Below are 20,964 nucleotides of genomic sequence, written 5' to 3'. Positions count from 1 at the left end.
GTTTATATATATGTGTGTGTGTGCGCGTATATATATATATATATATATATATATATATATATATATATATATATTTCTCCGCCGAAATCACTTTTAAACCCATTTCCACCTTTTTTTCCCTTCTCTTCCTCTTACTTTTTTTTCACGTTTTTTTACGTTTTTCTCCTTTTCGCCTCTTTTCTGGGCGTATTATTCTTCTTTTTCTTCTTTTTTTTCGTCTAATGCATACCCCATCAGTGCAGCAATGCTTATTCAATACCGCCAGCAGATGGAGACACTGGGGGATAATTTTCTAAGGATTTATACTGATTTTTCCTGTCTGAATTTGTCGCACAGAAAGTTGCAGGCCAAATATGTGTGACATTTCTGCGACTTTAGCTTCTAGAGCATTTTTACAACATTATACATAGGTGCTGAATACATAAAAAGCGACTGTTCAGCGACAGACAAGTCGCATCGGCTGAAAGTAGGCCAGAATGTCAGTCCATGTTGGAGCAGGTTTAGATACAGTCTAAAGTATAGATCTCAAAGTCTGTGCACAGAATTTAGCAAGGGCCTCGCACCTTCTGATGCATCAGGTAGGTGCACAATAGCATAGCCTAACCCTCTGTACTTTGGTCTATATTGATGCGGGACATAGACAGCCAGCTGATGACCAATCCATTAGTGCAATGGATGGCTGGAAGCATTTGTCTTTGCCTTTGCAATACCACAGAAGCAATGCATGGTCAATGTACAGCAATGACACACCTGTGTGAACAGCCAGGAGACCCCCCCCCCCCATGTTATGTTACATAGTTACATAGTTAGTACGGTCGAAAAAAGACATATGTCCATCAAGTTCAACCAGGGAATTAAGGGGTAGGGGTGTGGCGCGATATTGGGGAAGGGATGAGATTTTATATTTCTTCATAAGCATTAATCTTATTTTGTCAATTAGGAACATTCAGCACCCACCCGCTATCAAGGCAGCTGCCTATCATGTCATGCCCTACCTGCACAGGTGTGCTGGCTACTCAAATGATCCAATTAAGGAGGCCATTTAGTCAGCAGCAGCAGAAGTCCTGTGCCTGGACGCTCCAACAGCGGCCAGACACAAGCAGAAGCAGCAGAAGCAGCAGCAGCAGCACCACCTTTTGTTTTTTGGCTGCAGCAGCAAGGCCCACAGGGCTGGCTAGCTGGCTAGCCAGCAAGCAGGTAGCAATGAAAGTAGGAATCTTTCTTTTTAACCCTGTAAGGGGGTGGTGCACTGTACCCGAAGATACTGCCATATCGGGTCAATGCATAGGGCGACGGAAGCAAGCTTCGAAATCGGCCCCCGTTCTCAAAAATCCATTTAATATATGGTCCCCAGATAGGGGACGTATCAGATATTAAACTGATAAGAACAGATAAGGTTTCAACAAAATTTTATTGAATAAATAAGAAACCATACAAAATTTAAAATGCAAAATAATAAAAGGTTCACAAAAGTTTTAAAATACAAATAATAAAACCAGTAATAAAAGGAGAAAAAATAAAAATGGCAGGATAAAACATTATACAAATGTCATAAAAACTGATTATACTGTTATTTCGTTCCATAGAGGCAGACACCACATGGATGCTGCCTCGCTGGCCCCCAACTGTTTCTTGTCTCTTAGGTAATAGATGTACATCTCACTCAGGGCCAGCTTTATACAGTTTTTAACATCAATAAAATCATGTTTAAAAAGTAAGATGTTCCTAACTTTCCAGATGGCATTTTTAAAACAATTAATAATCATCCAGCAGATCATCTGCTGTTTAAAATTGGGGCAGTTAAAAAGACCGTAAAAGACACATTCGTGATTAAAATCTTTTAGGCCGCAGGCCCACTTCAAAAGTGGGCCTACCTTCCTCCAAAGCTCCCGTGCAAAAGGGCAGTTCCAAAATATGTGCAGCACCGTTTCGTCCACTCCGCAGCCATCTCTCGGGCACTTGGCTCTCGCCACCAGTCCTCGCCTGTGCTGAAACTCACGAGTAGGGAGGCACTGGTGGACGATTGCCCAGGCAAGATCCCTGTGTACATTCGCCAGAAACTTCCCGTACACGTTCCGCCATACCTTTTTGGATCTTGCCTGTGTGAAATTGGACACTGCCAGGGTAACCTCACTCCGCCTGAGGACCTTTGATACCTTTCTCTGGTCCCCCAGTATGTCAGGCTCCAAATCTTGGAGACCTAGGAGCCTGACTGTCTTTTCCAACACCACATAATGTTTTGGGGGACACAGAAGCACCGGAGCGTTCAGAGGGATGCGCAACCATCTTTTAAAAACCATGCCCGCAGCGTACCTTAAAAAGCAGCTAAAAATGCCATCGGATTTAATAATTTTAAAACAGAAACAGAAATACTTTATGTAAAAGAAAGTAAAAAGGTTAGGAACATCTTTCCCGCCATTATCTTTACTTTTGTACATAAAATCACGCTTTAATTTCTCCATTTTTGAACCCCATAAAAAAGTAAAAACAATTCTAGTTACTTTTTTAATGTATAAAATAGATGGAGGAAATACCATGGCAATGTATAGCATAATAGGGAGTAAAACCATCTTTATTATTAAAATCTTCCCCTCCATGGTAAGGTTTCTAAGATTCCACATTAAAATCTTCTTCTCCATCTTAGCTATAGCTGAATCCCAGTTAGGGCTCCCATCATTGACCTGGTTAAAAACAATACCTAAAACTTTAATTTGATCCTGTTGCATTGTGACTCCTGGGGTGATGGATGAATCCCAGGAGCCAATATAAAAACAGTCACATTTATCTGTGTTTAGCTTAAAACCAGAGACCTCGCAGAAATAGCTGGTGTTCCTCAATGCCCCCCTCATGGATGGAGAGTCCGGGCACAGTATGGTGACATCATCCATGTACCCCAACACCTTTAGATGGGTCCCTCCTCCACCAGGTATCGGTACGCCTCTTACTACCCGGTCTTTTCTGAGGAGGGCCATCAGTGGTTCGATTGCGCAAATAAAAAGGAGTGGGGACAGGGGGCAGCCCTGTTTGACACCTGATAAAAGAGGAACACCGCTGGTTAAAAAGCCATTAACAGAGACTTGACTAAAACAGGATCGGTATAAAAGCATGATTCGGCTTAAAATCGTTTCAGGCACTGCCATCTTTTTAAGAACTAAAAACAGGTATTCATGGGAGACCCTATCAAAGGCTTTTTCAAAGTCTAAGGATAAAATTGCTACAGTTTGATTTCTATCCTTAAAATACCATAAAACATCTCTTAAAATATTTAGGGATTCAGCTATAGACCTTCCAGGTACCCCACAAACCTGATTTGGGTGAATTAATTTATGAATAAAAGGTTTAAAACGGACAGCTAATAACTTGGCTAAAACTTTATAATCAACATTTAAAAGTGTGATGGGGCGCCAATTTTTTAGCATATCCTTTTCACCCTTTTTAAAAAGTAATGATACAATCCCCCTCCTCCAGGAAGGGGGAAGTTCATTAACAATAAAAGTTTCTTTATACAATAAAACCATATCATCCTTTAAAATATCCCAATAAGCTAAATAAAATTCGATGGGTAAACCATCTTCCCCAGGGGCCTTCCCACTAGAAAAACTTTTAAAAACAAATAAAAGTTCATCTAAGTTAAGATCACGGGATAAAACCTCCTGGTCTAAAACATCTAGCTTAAAATCAAGGGAATTAAGAACATGTTCTAAAAAGGATGGATTAAGATCTTTCTTATTAAAAAGAAGCTGGTAGAAGTTAAAAACTGCATCTAACATGCCTTTTGGAGTGGATTCACCCTCAAGGTTTTGGATGATATCCCTCCTATTCATCACTTTTTTAAAAAAGAAACGGGAACATTTCTCGCCCTCCTCCAGGTGCTGCACATGTGAGTTAAAAATGATTTGTTTCCCTTTCTTTTCTATGGCATGTTTTATTTCAGTTTTAAGGTTTAAAATATCATTTTCTACATCCATACCAGCTTCTTTCAATTTAAAAAGTACATTTAAACGCATGTTAAGAACATAAAACCACTGTTTTTCCATTTTTGCCTTCTTCTTACCTGCTTTGATAAAAAAAAATCTGATTTTAGATTTGGTGCCCTCCCACCAGTGCAGCATAGGCTCGTGGGGTTTTCTTTGTGATTGCCAGCATTGGTAGGTCCGCACAAACTCCTCTTTTATCTCAGGGTCCTCTAGGAGTGTGGTGTTTAATCTCCAGAGGCCCCTTTTTGCTTTTTGCTCCCCCTCTAGCTCCAGGCCCACCAAGAGGAGCTTATGATCAGAGAAGATATTCTGCTCGAGCGTGCATTTCAGGGGTTTAAAAGCTCTAGAGGAAAAAATAAAATCGATTCTGGAGCTCACTCTTCCATTGGACCATGTGGCGCCTGGGTCCTCCGGCAAGAGATCCTTCCAGCAATCTTTCAAATTAAAATCATCAATAAAATTTTTAAGCAGGTAAGAAGTGCGGTCTTTACGATTAATATCCCCACCCTGCCGGTGTTCCCCATCACGTATGCAGTTAAAATCACCTCCCACCAGCAGGGGGGAAGACCCAACACAAAACAGTGGTAAAATTTCAAATAGTTCTGCCCGCTCCTGTTTATCAGGAGGGGCATACACATTTAAAACACGAATTAAAAGTCCATTAAAATATAGATGAATTAAAAGAGCTCTGCCAGGCACAATCTCAGTTACTGTATGAATAGAAAAGGACTGGCCTCGGCAGAGCAGCCCAACACCCACAGAACGACAGTCATTTGCACCGGACCATATGGATGGGCCCAGCTTCCAGTCTTCTTTTAAGTCTTTATAGTCCATTTTACTAGGGATTCCACATTCTTGTAGCAGGCAAAGGTCAAAGTCACATGTCTCTAGATAAGAAAATAAAGCAGCCCTGCGATCAGGGCTCTTTAAGGACCTCACATTGAGTGAGGCAATTTTTACAGGGATAGGCATAGTTTATGGAGAGTCCGTGCTTGGAGAATCAAAGTCAATAATAAGCTGCGTACCGTCATCCCCCGCCTGCGGGGTCATCAGCTCCTTGATGTTCTGAGGGTCGGAGCTTGAGATCGATGATGCCCCGACCCTGAGCTCGCTCTCGTCCGAACTACGGCACGCCGCTTTCCTTTGAATGTCTTCCTCTTCTTCTTCTCTTTGTCTTTTAAATGTCACACTGCTGTCCATATCCTCTGTGTTGCTCTCACTCGATGTAATCTCTGGCCCCCGGCTGATGGATCTGCGTCTTCTTTCATCATTTGACGACTGGAACTGCTGCACAGGGGCCTGTGAGGGCTCTTTTCCGGAACCTTTGCCGCTACCTTGGGAAGTTTTCATCGCTTGTTCCCCAGCAAGCGTTGCTGAGGACTGTTGCTCCAACTTCCCCATCGATCGACGATGGCCAGTTTTACCCACCGGGTCCACTGCTGGCGGGGCAGCAAACCCTGGTTTGGCGCCACTTGTCTTCTTGGCCCTGTCCTGTATAGGCGGAGTAACAGGACCGGGCTCAGACCTGGCCACCTGGCTCCCCTTCCGGCGGGCTTTCACCGGGGCCTCTTCGTCCGGAGCAGGGCGACCCTGGGCCAAGCCAGTACCTGGCTTATGCTGCAATTTTGGGTCCACTTTTGCCCCCACCGAGGCCCGTCGGCTGCCACCCGCCACAGGTGAGCCCCCTTTAGAAGTTTCGGCGGGCTCTTGAGCCAGGTAGGAAGTCGATCGACGTCTTTCAATTTCCCGGGCAGTAAACTCGATCACCCGCCCGGGCTTCGTGGAATCCCCATGGCCTCCCCCTAGCACTACCACCGGTGGGCCCCCCGATGGAGCACCAGAGGTCTTGGGCCTGGACCCATCAGTACCTGCCATCTGGGGTTTGGGCATCTTAAAAAAGGACGTCTTTTGTCCTGTCCCCTCTTTGGGTGGGCCCAGCCTTGACCCACCCATCGTAGTTTTTGCTTTATGGGGACAGGAATTAAAATCGTGATTTTCCTCTCCGCAGAGGTTGCACCTTATCGTATGGCTACATCTTGAGGCTATGTGACCTTCTTGGCCACACCTATTGCAGCGAATCACACGCTCCGTGCCGCAGGTCTCCTGGGTGTGGCCAAACCTCAAGCAATTTCGGCAATACATAGGCATTTGAGGATAGAACAGGAAGCCCCGAACTCTCCCGATGGCAAAATTTGGGGGCGGATGGCAAAGACCCCCAATACCACCGGGATCCTTACGGAGCTTGACCCAGAACTTCCTCTTGCCGTTCCAGAACCGCACGGAGTTCAAGATTTTGTTTGCGAATCGCACCTCTTCGCAGTATCGCCGAAGAAAAGTGGCTATATCCTCCGTGGTCACATGAGGGCTGTGCATAGCCACCACCAACGGTATATGTTCCTCACCATAGAGGAACTGGAACGAAAGACCGTCGAGTCGATCGTCCCTCTGGTCCGCACCAGACAAGGTTGCATAGATGTTATCGCAACACGCCGTGGCCGTGAAGGTGACGGTATACAGGCCACGGCTTTCCTGGTCATTTAGACACAGGATGTCCTCCCTATTGAGGCGGAAGTAGTCAAGAAGAATCACCTCCGCAATGAAGCGGAGTTTCTTCAACTGACGATGGCTCTCCGACACCTCTATGCGGATGGTATTTCGCATCAACATTTCCCCAGAGGGGAAAGCCCAGGAGAACGGCATCTTCCACACCCAGGGACTAAGCCCCTTCCCCAATAGCAGCAGGGGCTCGGAATCCCGCTATAAAAGCGGAACCCTTACCCAAGGCAGAGGTCGGGGGTACCCTAGGTGCTTCCGAAGCTACAGGTAACGCTCAACGTACCGAAAATGCCTTCTGAGACACAAGGTCCCAGAGACAGGGGGATCGCAACCCGTTGTCCGTGGACTAAGCCCGCTCCCCAATAGCAGCAAGGGGGTGAAGTCCCTCCGTAAGGAGAGACAATCCCCCAAGGCCGAGAAGCGGGGTACCACAGACACCTTCCGACCAGACCAAATGCAGATACTACACTTGATCTTAGCCAAAAGGCCGAGAAGCGATAACCGTGAAAGGGGCGGGCCCAACAAGGTCCCCTTCATGGGCACTATCACTGCTTGCTGTCAGGGAGGCTGCCAGACAATTTTCCATGCACACTCTGGGCTGGGGGGCAGTCAACCACCAGTACACACAGCAGAACCTAAACCCATACCATTATTGCTAAGCAGCAAGACAGGGGCCCATTGCACTCCCACGGGGCCTTTTTAAATGCAATCCATAACCCGGATTTGCCAGGAACCCTTCTTACTCCTCCTACTTGCATGTGACACTGGGCTTAGGATCTGCATAGGAAACACACACACAAGCACACACCTACCTTTGTTGCCTGCAGATGCCTCCTTGGCTGTCCCCAAACGGTATCAAACCAACACCCACGGGAAGCTGTAAGCATAGAGGACATGCCTGCACCCCATTGGACTTACCTGTGTGGGTTAAATCCGGGTTATTTGACAACCTATGGCGGTGATGGTTCTGCTCAGGCAGAGCAGTGCTGATGCTCCTCATAAAGCTGTCGCTGCTGTGAAGGTTCTAGGTGACATCACAAATCCCTATGGTTACATACACAACAAAGCTGGGTTGTTGTTGTTTACACTCTGCAAGGCCTGTGGAAGTCAGTGACATCATAGCACTGTAGTTCTGAGGGTTCTAGATGGATGCAACAATCTCCTGTTGCTTCTATGAAGGCCATAATAGACGACATCACCAAACAGCTCCATAGTCACATACACAGCAAAGGAGAGATGTTGTTTACACCTAGTGATGTCAGTGGTATTGAGTGACATCACAGCACAGTGCTAAGGCTCCTGGGCCTGGACACAGCAGCGGCTGCAATATCTCAACGGAGAATACGTTTATATATATGTGTGTGTGTGCGCGTATATATATATATATATATATATATATATATATATATATATATATATATATTTCTCCGCCGAAATCACTTTTAAACCCATTTCCACCTTTTTTTCCCTTCTCTTCCTCTTACTTTTTTTTCACGTTTTTTTACGTTTTTCTCCTTTTCGCCTCTTTTCTGGGCGTATTATTCTTCTTTTTCTTCTTTTTTTTCGTCTAATGCATACCCCATCAGTGCAGCAATGCTTATTCAATACCGCCAGCAGATGGAGACACTGGGGGATAATTTTCTAAGGATTTATACTGATTTTTCCTGTCTGAATTTGTCGCACAGAAAGTTGCAGGCCAAATATGTGTGACATTTCTGCGACTTTAGCTTCTAGAGCATTTTTACAACATTATACATAGGTGCTGAATACATAAAAAGCGACTGTTCAGCGACAGACAAGTCGCATCGGCTGAAAGTAGGCCAGAATGTCAGTCCATGTTGGAGCAGGTTTAGATACAGTCTAAAGTATAGATCTCAAAGTCTGTGCACAGAATTTAGCAAGGGCCTCGCACCTTCTGATGCATCAGGTAGGTGCACAATAGCATAGCCTAACCCTCTGTACTTTGGTCTATATTGATGCGGGACATAGACAGCCAGCTGATGACCAATCCATTAGTGCAATGGATGGCTGGAAGCATTTGTCTTTGCCTTTGCAATACCACAGAAGCAATGCATGGTCAATGTACAGCAATGACACACCTGTGTGAACAGCCAGGAGACCCCCCCCCCCATGTTATGTTACATAGTTACATAGTTAGTACGGTCGAAAAAAGACATATGTCCATCAAGTTCAACCAGGGAATTAAGGGGTAGGGGTGTGGCGCGATATTGGGGAAGGGATGAGATTTTATATTTCTTCATAAGCATTAATCTTATTTTGTCAATTAGGAACATTCAGCACCCACCCGCTATCAAGGCAGCTGCCTATCATGTCATGCCCTACCTGCACAGGTGTGCTGGCTACTCAAATGATCCAATTAAGGAGGCCATTTAGTCAGCAGCAGCAGAAGTCCTGTGCCTGGACGCTCCAACAGCGGCCAGACACAAGCAGAAGCAGCAGAAGCAGCACCACCTTTTGTTTTTTGGCTGCAGCAGCAAGGCCCACAGGGCTGGCTAGCTGGCTAGCCAGCAAGCAGGTAGCAATGAAAGTAGGAATCTTTCTTTTTAACCCTGTAAGGGGGTGGTGCACTGTACCCGAAGATACTGCCATATCGGGTCAATGCATAGGGCGACGGAAGCAAGCTTCGAAATCGGCCCCCGTTCTCAAAAATCCATTTAATATATGGTCCCCAGATAGGGGACGTATCAGATATTAAACTGATAAGAACAGATACTACACTTGATCTTAGCCAAAAGGCCGAGAAGCGATAACCGTGAAAGGGGCGGGCCCAACAAGGTCCCCTTCATGGGCACTATCACTGCTTGCTGTCAGGGAGGCTGCCAGACAATTTTCCATGCACACTCTGGGCTGGGGGGCAGTCAACCACCAGTACACACAGCAGAACCTAAACCCATACCATTATTGCTAAGCAGCAAGACAGGGGCCCATTGCACTCCCACGGGGCCTTTTTAAATGCAATCCATAACCCGGATTTGCCAGGAACCCTTCTTACTCCTCCTACTTGCATGTGACACTGGGCTTAGGATCTGCATAGGAAACACACACACAAGCACACACCTACCTTTGTTGCCTGCAGATGCCTCCTTGGCTGTCCCCAAACGGTATCAAACCAACACCCACGGGAAGCTGTAAGCATAGAGGACATGCCTGCACCCCATTGGACTTACCTGTGTGGGTTAAATCCGGGTTATTTGACAACCTATGGCGGTGATGGTTCTGCTCAGGCAGAGCAGTGCTGATGCTCCTCATAAAGCTGTCGCTGCTGTGAAGGTTCTAGGTGACATCACAAATCCCTATGGTTACATACACAACAAAGCTGGGTTGTTGTTGTTTACACTCTGCAAGGCCTGTGGAAGTCAGTGACATCATAGCACTGTAGTTCTGAGGGTTCTAGATGGATGCAACAATCTCCTGTTGCTTCTATGAAGGCCATAATAGACGACATCACCAAACAGCTCCATAGTCACATACACAGCAAAGGAGAGATGTTGTTTACACCTAGTGATGTCAGTGGTATTGAGTGACATCACAGCACAGTGCTAAGGCTCCTGGGCCTGGACACAGCAGCGGCTGCAATATCTCAACGGAGAATACGTTTATATATATGTGTGTGTGTGCGCGTATATATATATATATATATATATATATATATATATATTTCTCCGCCGAAATCACTTTTAAACCCATTTCCACCTTTTTTTCCCTTCTCTTCCTCTTACTTTTTTTTCACGTTTTTTTACGTTTTTCTCCTTTTCGCCTCTTTTCTGGGCGTATTATTCTTCTTTTTCTTCTTTTTTTCCGTCTAATGCATACCCCATCAGTGCAGCAATGCTTATTCAATACCGCCAGCAGATGGAGACACTGGGGGATAATTTTCTAAGGATTTATACTGATTTTTCCTGTCTGAATTTGTCGCACAGAAAGTTGCAGGCCAAATATGTGTGACATTTCTGCGACTTTAGCTTCTAGAGCATTTTTACAACATTATACATAGGTGCTGAATACATAAAAAGCGACTGTTCAGCGACAGACAAGTCGCATCGGCTGAAAGTAGGCCAGAATGTCAGTCCATGTTGGAGCAGGTTTAGATACAGTCTAAAGTATAGATCTCAAAGTCTGTGCACAGAATTTAGCAAGGGCCTCGCACCTTCTGATGCATCAGGTAGGTGCACAATAGCATAGCCTAACCCTCTGTACTTTGGTCTATATTGATGCGGGACATAGACAGCCAGCTGATGACCAATCCATTAGTGCAATGGATGGCTGGAAGCATTTGTCTTTGCCTTTGCAATACCACAGAAGCAATGCATGGTCAATGTACAGCAATGACACACCTGTGTGAACAGCCAGGAGACCCCCCCCCCCCCCCCCCATGTTATGTTACATAGTTACATAGTTAGTACGGTCGAAAAAAGACATATGTCCATCAAGTTCAACCAGGGAATTAAGGGGTAGGGGTGTGGCGCGATATTGGGGAAGGGATGAGATTTTATATTTCTTCATAAGCATTAATCTTATTTTGTCAATTAGGAACATTCAGCACCCACCCGCTATCAAGGCAGCTGCCTATCATGTCATGCCCTACCTGCACAGGTGTGCTGGCTACTCAAATGATCCAATTAAGGAGGCCATTTAGTCAGCAGCAGCAGAAGTCCTGTGCCTGGACGCTCCAACAGCGGCCAGACACAAGCAGAAGCAGCAGAAGCAGCAGCAGCAGCACCACCTTTTGTTTTTTGGCTGCAGCAGCAAGGCCCACAGGGCTGGCTAGCTGGCTAGCCAGCAAGCAGGTAGCAATGAAAGTAGGAATCTTTCTTTTTAACCCTGTAAGGGGGTGGTGCACTGTACCCGAAGATACTGCCATATCGGGTCAATGCATAGGGCGACGGAAGCAAGCTTCGAAATCGGCCCCCGTTCTCAAAAATCCATTTAATATATGGTCCCCAGATAGGGGACGTATCAGATATTAAACTGATAAGAACAGATACTACACTTGATCTTAGCCAAAAGGCCGAGAAGCGATAACCGTGAAAGGGGCGGGCCCAACAAGGTCCCCTTCATGGGCACTATCACTGCTTGCTGTCAGGGAGGCTGCCAGACAATTTTCCATGCACACTCTGGGCTGGGGGGCAGTCAACCACCAGTACACACAGCAGAACCTAAACCCATACCATTATTGCTAAGCAGCAAGACAGGGGCCCATTGCACTCCCACGGGGCCTTTTTAAATGCAATCCATAACCCGGATTTGCCAGGAACCCTTCTTACTCCTCCTACTTGCATGTGACACTGGGCTTAGGATCTGCATAGGAAACACACACACAAGCACACACCTACCTTTGTTGCCTGCAGATGCCTCCTTGGCTGTCCCCAAACGGTATCAAACCAACACCCACGGGAAGCTGTAAGCATAGAGGACATGCCTGCACCCCATTGGACTTACCTGTGTGGGTTAAATCCGGGTTATTTGACAACCTATGGCGGTGATGGTTCTGCTCAGGCAGAGCAGTGCTGATGCTCCTCATAAAGCTGTCGCTGCTGTGAAGGTTCTAGGTGACATCACAAATCCCTATGGTTACATACACAACAAAGCTGGGTTGTTGTTGTTTACACTCTGCAAGGCCTGTGGAAGTCAGTGACATCATAGCACTGTAGTTCTGAGGGTTCTAGATGGATGCAACAATCTCCTGTTGCTTCTATGAAGGCCATAATAGACGACATCACCAAACAGCTCCATAGTCACATACACAGCAAAGGAGAGATGTTGTTTACACCTAGTGATGTCAGTGGTATTGAGTGACATCACAGCACAGTGCTAAGGCTCCTGGGCCTGGACACAGCAGCGGCTGCAATATCTCAACGGAGAATACGTTTATATATATGTGTGTGTGTGCGCGTATATATATATATATATATATATATATATATATATATATATATTTCTCCGCCGAAATCACTTTTAAACCCATTTCCACCTTTTTTTCCCTTCTCTTCCTCTTACTTTTTTTTCACGTTTTTTTACGTTTTTCTCCTTTTCGCCTCTTTTCTGGGCGTATTATTCTTCTTTTTCTTCTTTTTTTTCGTCTAATGCATACCCCATCAGTGCAGCAATGCTTATTCAATACCGCCAGCAGATGGAGACACTGGGGGATAATTTTCTAAGGATTTATACTGATTTTTCCTGTCTGAATTTGTCGCACAGAAAGTTGCAGGCCAAATATGTGTGACATTTCTGCGACTTTAGCTTCTAGAGCATTTTTACAACATTATACATAGGTGCTGAATACATAAAAAGCGACTGTTCAGCGACAGACAAGTCGCATCGGCTGAAAGTAGGCCAGAATGTCAGTCCATGTTGGAGCAGGTTTAGATACAGTCTAAAGTATAGATCTCAAAGTCTGTGCACAGAATTTAGCAAGGGCCTCGCACCTTCTGATGCATCAGGTAGGTGCACAATAGCATAGCCTAACCCTCTGTACTTTGGTCTATATTGATGCGGGACATAGACAGCCAGCTGATGACCAATCCATTAGTGCAATGGATGGCTGGAAGCATTTGTCTTTGCCTTTGCAATACCACAGAAGCAATGCATGGTCAATGTACAGCAATGACACACCTGTGTGAACAGCCAGGAGACCCCCCCCCCCATGTTATGTTACATAGTTACATAGTTAGTACGGTCGAAAAAAGACATATGTCCATCAAGTTCAACCAGGGAATTAAGGGGTAGGGGTGTGGCGCGATATTGGGGAAGGGATGAGATTTTATATTTCTTCATAAGCATTAATCTTATTTTGTCAATTAGGAACATTCAGCACCCACCCGCTATCAAGGCAGCTGCCTATCATGTCATGCCCTACCTGCACAGGTGTGCTGGCTACTCAAATGATCCAATTAAGGAGGCCATTTAGTCAGCAGCAGCAGAAGTCCTGTGCCTGGACGCTCCAACAGCGGCCAGACACAAGCAGAAGCAGCAGAAGCAGCAGCAGCAGCACCACCTTTTGTTTTTTGGCTGCAGCAGCAAGGCCCACAGGGCTGGCTAGCTGGCTAGCCAGCAAGCAGGTAGCAATGAAAGTAGGAATCTTTCTTTTTAACCCTGTAAGGGGGTGGTGCACTGTACCCGAAGATACTGCCATATCGGGTCAATGCATAGGGCGACGGAAGCAAGCTTCGAAATCGGCCCCCGTTCTCAAAAATCCATTTAATATATGGTCCCCAGATAGGGGACGTATCAGATATTAAACTGATAAGAACAGATACTACACTTGATCTTAGCCAAAAGGCCGAGAAGCGATAACCGTGAAAGGGGCGGGCCCAACAAGGTCCCCTTCATGGGCACTATCACTGCTTGCTGTCAGGGAGGCTGCCAGACAATTTTCCATGCACACTCTGGGCTGGGGGGCAGTCAACCACCAGTACACACAGCAGAACCTAAACCCATACCATTATTGCTAAGCAGCAAGACAGGGGCCCATTGCACTCCCACGGGGCCTTTTTAAATGCAATCCATAACCCGGATTTGCCAGGAACCCTTCTTACTCCTCCTACTTGCATGTGACACTGGGCTTAGGATCTGCATAGGAAACACACACACAAGCACACACCTACCTTTGTTGCCTGCAGATGCCTCCTTGGCTGTCCCCAAACGGTATCAAACCAACACCCACGGGAAGCTGTAAGCATAGAGGACATGCCTGCACCCCATTGGACTTACCTGTGTGGGTTAAATCCGGGTTATTTGACAACCTATGGCGGTGATGGTTCTGCTCAGGCAGAGCAGTGCTGATGCTCCTCATAAAGCTGTCGCTGCTGTGAAGGTTCTAGGTGACATCACAAATCCCTATGGTTACATACACAACAAAGCTGGGTTGTTGTTGTTTACACTCTGCAAGGCCTGTGGAAGTCAGTGACATCATAGCACTGTAGTTCTGAGGGTTCTAGATGGATGCAACAATCTCCTGTTGCTTCTATGAAGGCCATAATAGACGACATCACCAAACAGCTCCATAGTCACATACACAGCAAAGGAGAGATGTTGTTTACACCTAGTGATGTCAGTGGTATTGAGTGACATCACAGCACAGTGCTAAGGCTCCTGGGCCTGGACACAGCAGCGGCTGCAATATCTCAACGGAGAATACGTTTATATATATGTGTGTGTGTGCGCGTATATATATATATATATATATATATATATATATATATATATATATATATATTTCTCTGCCGAAATCACTTTTAAACCCATTTCCACCTTTTTTTCCCTTCTCTTCCTCTTACTTTTTTTTCACGTTTTTTTACGTTTTTCTCCTTTTCGCCTCTTTTCTGGGCGTATTATTCTTCTTTTTCTTCTTTTTTTTCGTCTAATGCATACCCCATCAGTGCAGCAATGCTTATTCAATACCGCCAGCAGATGGAGACACTGGGGGATAATTTTCTAAGGATTTATACTGATTTTTCCTGTCTGAATTTGTCGCACAGAAAGTTGCAGGCCAAATATGTGTGACATTTCTGCGACTTTAGCTTCTAGAGCATTTTTACAACATTATACATAGGTGCTGAATACATAAAAAGCGACTGTTCAGCGACAGACAAGTCGCATCGGCTGAAAGTAGGCCAGAATGTCAGTCCATGTTGGAGCAGGTTTAGATACAGTCTAAAGTATAGATCTCAAAGTCTGTGCACAGAATTTAGCAAGGGCCTCGCACCTTCTGATGCATCAGGTAGGTGCACAATAGCATAGCCTAACCCTCTGTACTTTGGTCTATATTGATGCGGGACATAGACAGCCAGCTGATGACCAATCCATTAGTGCAATGGATGGCTGGAAGCATTTGTCTTTGCCTTTGCAATACCACAGAAGCAATGCATGGTCAATGTACAGCAATGACACACCTGTGTGAACAGCCAGGAGACCCCCCCCCCCCCCATGTTATGTTACATAGTTACATAGTTAGTACGGTCGAAAAAAGACATATGTCCATCAAGTTCAACCAGGGAATTAAGGGGTAGGGGTGTGGCGCGATATTGGGGAAGGGATGAGATTTTATATTTCTTCATAAGCATTAATCTTATTTTGTCAATTAGGAACATTCAGCACCCACCCGCTATCAAGGCAGCTGCCTATCATGTCATGCCCTACCTGCACAGGTGTGCTGGCTACTCAAATGATCCAATTAAGGAGGCCATTTAGTCAGCAGCAGCAGAAGTCCTGTGCCTGGACGCTCCAACAGCGGCCAGACACAAGCAGAAGCAGCAGAACCTTTTGTTTTTTGGCTGCAGCAGCAAGGCCCACAGGGCTGGCTAGCTGGCTAGCCAGCAAGCAGGTAGCAATGAAAGTAGGAATCTTTCTTTTTAACCCTGTAAGGGGGTGGTGCACTGTACCCGAAGATACTGCCATATCGGGTCAATGCATAGGGCGACGGAAGCAAGCTTCGAAATCGGCCCCCGTTCTCAAAAATCCATTTAATATATGGTCCCCAGATAGGGGACGTATCAGATATTAAACTGATAAGAACAGATACTACACTTGATCTTAGCCAAAAGGCCGAGAAGCGATAACCGTGAAAGGGGCGGGCCCAACAAGGTCCCCTTCATGGGCACTATCACTGCTTGCTGTCAGGGAGGCTGCCAGACAATTTTCCATGCACACTCTGGGCTGGGGGGCAGTCAACCACCAGTACACACAGCAGAACCTAAACCCATACCATTATTGCTAAGCAGCAAGACAGGGGCCCATTGCACTCCCACGGGGCCTTTTTAAATGCAATCCATAACCCGGATTTGCCAGGAACCCTTCTTACTCCTCCTACTTGCATGTGACACTGGGCTTAGGATCTGCATAGGAAACACACACACAAGCACACACCTACCTTTGTTGCCTGCAGATGCCTCCTTGGCTGTCCCCAAACGGTATCAAACCAACACCCACGGGAAGCTGTAAGCATAGAGGACATGCCTGCACCCCATTGGACTTACCTGTGTGGGTTAAATCCGGGTTATTTGACAACCTATGGCGGTGATGGTTCTGCTCAGGCAGAGCAGTGCTGATGCTCCTCATAAAGCTGTCGCTGCTGTGAAGGTTCTAGGTGACATCACAAATCCCTATGGTTACATACACAACAAAGCTGGGTTGTTGTTGTTTACACTCTGCAAGGCCTGTGGAAGTCAGTGACATCATAGCACTGTAGTTCTGAGGGTTCTAGATGGATGCAACAATCTCCTGTTGCTTCTATGAAGGCCATAATAGACGACATCACCAAACAGCTCCATAGTCACATACACAGCAAAGGAGAGATGTTGTTTACACCTAGTGATGTCAGTGGTATTGAGTGACATCACAGCACAGTGCTAAGGCTCCTGGGCCTGGACACAGCAGCGGCTGCAATATCTCAACGGAGAATACGTTTATATATATGTGTGTGTGTGCGCGTATATATATATATATATATATATATATATATATATATATATATATATTTCTCCGCCGAAATCACTTTTAAACCCATTTCCACCTTTTTTTCCCTTCTCTTCCTCTTACTTTTTTTTCACGTTTTTTTACGTTTTTCTCCTTTTCGCCTCTTTTCTGGGCGTATTATTCTTCTTTTTCTTCTTTTTTTTCGTCTAATGCATACCCCATCAGTGCAGCAATGCTTATTCAATACCGCCAGCAGATGGAGACACTGGGGGATAATTTTCTAAGGATTTATACTGATTTTTCCTGTCTGAATTTGTCGCACAGAAAGTTGCAGGCCAAATATGTGTGACATTTCTGCGACTTTAGCTTCTAGAGCATTTTTACAACATTATACATAGGTGCTGAATACATAAAAAGCGACTGTTCAGCGACAGACAAGTCGCATCGGCTGAAAGTAGGCCAGAATGTCAGTCCATGTTGGAGCAGGTTTAGATACAGTCTAAAGTATAGATCTCAAAGTCTGTGCACAGAATTTAGCAAGGGCCTCGCACCTTCTGATGCATCAGGTAGGTGCACAATAGCATAGCCTAACCCTCTGTACTTTGGTCTATATTGATGCGGGACATAGACAGCCAGCTGATGACCAATCCATTAGTGCAATGGATGGCTGGAAGCATTTGTCTTTGCCTTTGCAATACCACAGAAGCAATGCATGGTCAATGTACAGCAATGACACACCTGTGTGAACAGCCAGGAGACCCCCCCCCCCATGTTATGTTACATAGTTACATAGTTAGTACGGTCGAAAAAAGACATATGTCCATCAAGTTCAACCAGGGAATTAAGGGGTAGGGGTGTGGCGCGATATTGGGGAAGGGATGAGATTTTATATTTCTTCATAAGCATTAATCTTATTTTGTCAATTAGGAACATTCAGCACCCACCCGCTATCAAGGCAGCTGCCTATCATGTCATGCCCTACCTGCACAGGTGTGCTGGCTACTCAAATGATCCAATTAAGGAGGCCATTTAGTCAGCAGCAGCAGAAGTCCTGTGCCTGGACGCTCCAACAGCGGCCAGACACAAGCAGAAGCAGCAGAAGCAGCAGCAGCAGCACCACCTTTTGTTTTTTGGCTGCAGCAGCAAGGCCCACAGGGCTGGCTAGCTGGCTAGCCAGCAAGCAGGTAGCAATGAAAGTAGGAATCTTTCTTTTTAACCCTGTAAGGGGGTGGTGCACTGTACCCGAAGATACTGCCATATCGGGTCAATGCATAGGGCGACGGAAGCAAGCTTCGAAATCGGCCCCCGTTCTCAAAAATCCATTTAATATATGGTCCCCAGATAGGGGACGTATCAGATATTAAACTGATAAGAACAGATACTACACTTGATCTTAGCCAAAAGGCCGAGAAGCGATAACCGTGAAAGGGGCGGGCCCAACAAGGTCCCCTTCATGGGCACTATCACTGCTTGCTGTCAGGGAGGCTGCCAGACAATTTTCCATGCACACTCTGGGCTGGGGGGCAGTCAACCACCAGTACACACAGCAGAACCTAAACCCATACCATTATTGCTAAGCAGCAAGACAGGGGCCCATTGCACTCCCACGGGGCCTTTTTAAATGCAATCCATAACCCGGATTTGCCAGGAACCCTTCTTACTCCTCCTACTTGCATGTGACACTGGGCTTAGGATCTGCATAGGAAACACACACACAAGCACACACCTACCTTTGTTGCCTGCAGATGCCTCCTTGGCTGTCCCCAAACGGTATCAAACCAACACCCACGGGAAGCTGTAAGCATAGAGGACATGCCTGCACCCCATTGGACTTACCTGTGTGGGTTAAATCCGGGTTATTTGACAACCTATGGCGGTGATGGTTCTGCTCAGGCAGAGCAGTGCTGATGCTCCTCATAAAGCTGTCGCTGCTGTGAAGGTTCTAGGTGACATCACAAATCCCTATGGTTACATACACAACAAAGCTGGGTTGTTGTTGTTTACACTCTGCAAGGCCTGTGGAAGTCAGTGACATCATAGCACTGTAGTTCTGAGGGTTCTAGATGGATGCAACAATCTCCTGTTGCTTCTATGAAGGCCATAATAGACGACATCACCAAACAGCTCCATAGTCACATACACAGCAAAGGAGAGATGTTGTTTACACCTAGTGATGTCAGTGGTATTGAGTGACATCACAGCACAGTGCTAAGGCTCCTGGGCCTGGACACAGCAGCGGCTGCAATATCTCAACGGAGAATACGTTTATATATATGTGTGTGTGTGCGCGTATATATATATATATATATATATATATATATATATATATATATATATTTCTCCGCCGAAATCACTTTTAAACCCATTTCCACCTTTTTTTCCCTTCTCTTCCTCTTACTTTTTTTTCACGTTTTTTTACGTTTTTCTCCTTTTCGCCTCTTTTCTGGGCGTATTATTCTTCTTTTTCTTCTTTTTTTTCGTCTAATGCATACCCCATCAGTGCAGCAATGCTTATTCAATACCGCCAGCAGATGGAGACACTGGGGGATAATTTTCTAAGGATTTATACTGATTTTTCCTGTCTGAATTTGTCGCACAGAAAGTTGCAGGCCAAATATGTGTGACATTTCTGCGACTTTAGCTTCTAGAGCATTTTTACAACATTATACATAGGTGCTGAATACATAAAAAGCGACTGTTCAGCGACAGACAAGTCGCATCGGCTGAAAGTAGGCCAGAATGTCAGTCCATGTTGGAGCAGGTTTAGATACAGTCTAAAGTATAGATCTCAAAGTCTGTGCACAGAATTTAGCAAGGGCCTTGCACCTTCTGATGCATCAGGTAGGTGCACAATAGCATAGCCTAACCCTCTGTACTTTGGTCTATATTGATGCGGGACATAGACAGCCAGCTGATGACCAATCCATTAGTGCAATGGATGGCTGGAAGCATTTGTCTTTGCCTTTGCAATACCACAGAAGCAATGCATGGTCAATGTACAGCAATGACACACCTGTGTGAACAGCCAGGAGACCCCCCCCCCCCATGTTATGTTACATAGTTACATAGTTAGTACGGTCGAAAAAAGACATATGTCCATCAAGTTCAACCAGGGAATTAAGGGGTAGGGGTGTGGCGCGATATTGGGGAAGGGATGAGATTTTATATTTCTTCATAAGCATTAATCTTATTTTGTCAATTAGGAACATTCAGCACCCACCCGCTATCAAGGCAGCTGCCTATCATGTCATGCCCTACCTGCACAGGTGTGCTGGCTACTCAAATGATCCAATTAAGGAGGCCATTTAGTCAGCAGCAGCAGAAGTCCTGTGCCTGGACGCTCCAACAGCGGCCAGACACAAGCAGAAGCAGCAGAAGCAGCAGCAGCAGCACCACCTTTTGTTTTTTGGCTGCAGCAGCAAGGCCCACAGGGCTGGCTAGCTGGCTAGCCAGCAAGCAGGTAGCAATGAAAGTAGGAATCTTTCTTTTTAACCCTGTAAGGGGGTGGTGCACTGTACCCGAAGATACTGCCATATCGGGTCAATGCATAGGGCGACGGAAGCAAGCTTCGAAATCGGCCCCCGTTCTCAAAAATCCATTTAATATATGGTCCCCAGATAGGGGACGTATCAGATATTAAACTGATAAGAACAGATACTACACTTGATCTTAGCCAAAAGGCCGAGAAGCGATAACCGTGAAAGGGGCGGGCCCAACAAGGTCCCCTTCATGGGCACTATCACTGCTTGCTGTCAGGGAGGCTGCCAGACAATTTTCCATGCACACTCTGGGCTGGGGGGCAGTCAACCACCAGTACACACAGCAGAACCTAAACCCATACCATTATTGCTAAGCAGCAAGACAGGGGCCCATTGCACTCCCACGGGGCCTTTTTAAATGCAATCCATAACCCGGATTTGCCAGGAACCCTTCTTACTCCTCCTACTTGCATGTGACACTGGGCTTAGGATCTGCATAGGAAACACACACACAAGCA

At 45.8% G+C, this 20,964-nt stretch overlaps 7 non-coding genes and 1 pseudogene across 7 annotated transcripts; all 8 read right to left on the bottom strand.

Annotated features, from left to right (window-relative positions):
• Positions 1-1,239: 1,239 nt before the first annotated feature.
• Positions 1,240-1,425, bottom strand: LOC130307497 (U2 spliceosomal RNA). Its single transcript, XR_008856674.1, has one exon. It is a non-coding gene; the product is annotated as a U2 spliceosomal RNA (small nuclear RNA).
• Positions 1,426-6,814: 5,389 nt separating this feature from the next.
• Positions 6,815-7,032, bottom strand: LOC130307500 (U2 spliceosomal RNA; annotated as a pseudogene).
• Positions 7,033-9,111: 2,079 nt separating this feature from the next.
• Positions 9,112-9,302, bottom strand: LOC130307488 (U2 spliceosomal RNA). The gene has a single exon (XR_008856665.1). It is a non-coding gene; the product is annotated as a U2 spliceosomal RNA (small nuclear RNA).
• Positions 9,303-11,383: 2,081 nt separating this feature from the next.
• On the bottom strand, positions 11,384-11,574 carry LOC130307486 (U2 spliceosomal RNA). The gene has a single exon (XR_008856663.1). It is a non-coding gene; the product is annotated as a U2 spliceosomal RNA (small nuclear RNA).
• A 2,080-nt stretch (positions 11,575-13,654) lies between these two features.
• On the bottom strand, positions 13,655-13,845 carry LOC130307484 (U2 spliceosomal RNA). The gene has a single exon (XR_008856662.1). It is a non-coding gene; the product is annotated as a U2 spliceosomal RNA (small nuclear RNA).
• A 2,073-nt stretch (positions 13,846-15,918) lies between these two features.
• On the bottom strand, positions 15,919-16,109 carry LOC130307483 (U2 spliceosomal RNA). Its single transcript, XR_008856661.1, has one exon. It is a non-coding gene; the product is annotated as a U2 spliceosomal RNA (small nuclear RNA).
• A 2,084-nt stretch (positions 16,110-18,193) lies between these two features.
• Positions 18,194-18,384, bottom strand: LOC130307482 (U2 spliceosomal RNA). Its single transcript, XR_008856660.1, has one exon. It is a non-coding gene; the product is annotated as a U2 spliceosomal RNA (small nuclear RNA).
• Positions 18,385-20,469: 2,085 nt separating this feature from the next.
• On the bottom strand, positions 20,470-20,660 carry LOC130307481 (U2 spliceosomal RNA). Its single transcript, XR_008856659.1, has one exon. It is a non-coding gene; the product is annotated as a U2 spliceosomal RNA (small nuclear RNA).
• Positions 20,661-20,964: the final 304 nt, after the last annotated feature.

This window comes from Hyla sarda, unplaced genomic scaffold (assembly GCF_029499605.1).
Source record: "Hyla sarda isolate aHylSar1 unplaced genomic scaffold, aHylSar1.hap1 scaffold_1426, whole genome shotgun sequence".
NCBI lineage: Eukaryota > Metazoa > Chordata > Amphibia > Anura > Hylidae > Hyla > Hyla sarda.
Note: the sequence above shows the minus strand (reverse complement) of the source record. Positions and strands in the feature narration are given on the sequence as shown.